The 2,477-nt window shown below is 42.2% G+C and overlaps 1 protein-coding gene across 1 annotated transcript in view; it reads right to left on the bottom strand.

Annotated features, from left to right (window-relative positions):
- LOC101852201 (platelet binding protein GspB) overlaps window positions 1–2,477 on the bottom strand; it is a gene marked incomplete in the record, with an annotated part of 172,951 nt that overhangs the window by 104,200 nt on the left and 66,274 nt on the right.

The raw sequence follows: 2,477 nt of genomic DNA, 5'->3' as shown, positions 1-2,477 counted from the left end.
TGTGTCTGTGTGTGTGTGTTTGAAGGCCATGCGTTTAACATCTACACAACAGACCCCCAGTACACCATGTGAAAGGAAAAAGCTACTTTAGGAATCTATATTATAAGAGGTCTTGGGCCTGCCGTTATCTTTCAGCAAGGCGCAAGGCTAATAAGTTTGGGAAGGGATGTGTGTGTTATGTAGGTGTATTGACACCCCCATCGGCACAATTCAGATTTTTCAGAAGGCGGGCTTCCGACTCTATCTGTCAAGGCCAACACAGGATGAAAGGGGAACAATATCCCAGCAAGAAGACCGAGAAAAATTCTCCCTGCTGGCGAATCGAACTTGGGTCTCCTGGATCACGTATAGAACAAACTCTTTCCACCTTTCCCTATCCCGGGCTAGCCTCCAGACAACGTCGAAAACCTATACACATTGGCATTTGTGGTGTTGGGGTTCGGAGTATGTATATGTGCATATGTGTGGGCGTGGGCGTGGGTGTGTCTGTGTGTGTGTGTGTGTGTGTGTGTGTGTGTGTGTGTGTGTGTGTGTGTGTGTGTGTGTGTGTGTGTGTGTGTGTGTGCGCGCGCGCGCGCACATGGCGTTTGTGAGAGAGAGAGAGAAGGATAGAAATGGAAAGAGATGGACAGACAGACAGACGCAGTATAAACATGCTTAAGACAAGTGACGAACCCTTCTCAACAAACATACCATCACCACCACCGTCTTTGACTAAAATACTTCTGACATCGTTAGTTTTAGTTTTAGTAAGAGTTAGATGGCATTTGCAACAAAAGTAGGTCATATAATTGCCGTATATTAGAAGCGTTATGAGGGAATAACACATAAAGAAAAGAAAGGGAGAGATAAGGACGAAAGATGTTGGATAAGGAAAAAAGAGCAAACCATACCACAGCAGCCGCCTCAAAATTCAACCAGGGGTCATAATATTCAAACAGAAAACGTCACAAAAGACAGCTTGTGGCTTCCCCAGACACGCCATGCCCGCCCTTTCACTCTTCTCCTAAAGGTCAATGTCATAAGTCATGGTTCTTCTACCTCCTGGTCCTTCACCGCCCCCTCTTAGTGTTATCTAAGACCAAACACCTCAGGGCCTGCAGTGGCTGTTTTGATGAGGGACGAGGTTTGTTAAGGCCTCAGCTTTGTTTGGGTAGTCAATTCAGAGGACATGAACATCGCATCTAGCGTGTCCCCCACCTCATCCCTCCCCCTTTCCTCCCTTTTAAACACCTTCTCATTTCCTGCTTCAGTTGGGTTGTCTTTCTGTTTGCGTGTGGCTGGTTTATTTGTTGTTTATTCGAGAGTGTGGGTGTTTATGAGGGAGGGGGGGGGAGAGTCACTTAGGGTGTGTGTGCCAGGAGTTACCGCGCCAAACATGGCCAAGAGGGGGCGCATCCATCGCAAACACACATCGCCTAATCCGCCGACCTTGCCCTCTTGAAATGTTTTGTGAAAGGTCAGAGTGGGGTTCAGCTAGCATATTTTAAACATTTGTGTCTGGATTATCTTTGGTGGTGTTTGTTTCTTTATGGAGAGGGGGACGGCGTGTTAATGAGAAAAAACAACAACATTTATAGCGTTCTCTTCCGCAAATTCACAGCGAACTATAACGACCGTGACCCTGGAAAAATACACATTTAACTTTAATAAACATGAGACTAAAATAAATACTACACTTCCAACCTTGCGCCAGGCTGATAACCCAATATGACATTATCCCAAAGCTCCATCCAAGGTCCAGCTAACAAACATCAGGACAGAGAATGGAAGACATCATACAATAGACAACACGTTGATTACAAAGATACTCTTATATTGCTTGTTTTTGCGAAAGTCAAATCATAACGTTACACATTTCAATTAGGGAAAAGACAACGAAGATTTAAAGAGCAAACAGAATGTCTCTGATTTCTTTAGACTAACAATTAACTTAACAATTTACAAAGTTGCACATTTCGTTGTTGGAAGTACTAAAAACAAAAGCGCCAATCGATAGAAAAGGGCAGGTCTAAAAAAATAATAATAACGTTAGTTAACTAACACATGATTACAATATTATAATATAGATGACCATAGCATGATTTGATTTTAGTTTTTGTGAGAGTTTTGCGGCACTTCCAACACAAATAGTTCATAATATATACATGTAAGTGCTGAATTTAAGACATTTTACAAAAGAGTAACATAAAAATAAAAGAAGTAGAAAAGGTAATAACGATAAATCGATGTTTAAGAGGAAAGAAGGAGCAGACCACACTAGAACACACGTCAACTACTACAAAGATGTTTGTTTATAATAGACACAGCTCAACAGTTCACAGAGCATATCTGACGGTGTAAAACACTGATTACATACATTAAAATCTGATAAAGATTGTAGAGTTTGGGTCGCAAAAGAACATGCTGACACGGACAAGGTAACCCGCTTAATTGAGAATACCATACCAAACAATGGTATGTGTGTGTGTGTGTGG

Source organism: Aplysia californica, unplaced genomic scaffold (genome assembly GCF_000002075.1).
Source record: "Aplysia californica isolate F4 #8 unplaced genomic scaffold, AplCal3.0 scaffold00421, whole genome shotgun sequence".
NCBI lineage: Eukaryota > Metazoa > Mollusca > Gastropoda > Aplysiida > Aplysiidae > Aplysia > Aplysia californica.
This window is presented reverse-complemented; position numbering and strand designations above follow the sequence as displayed.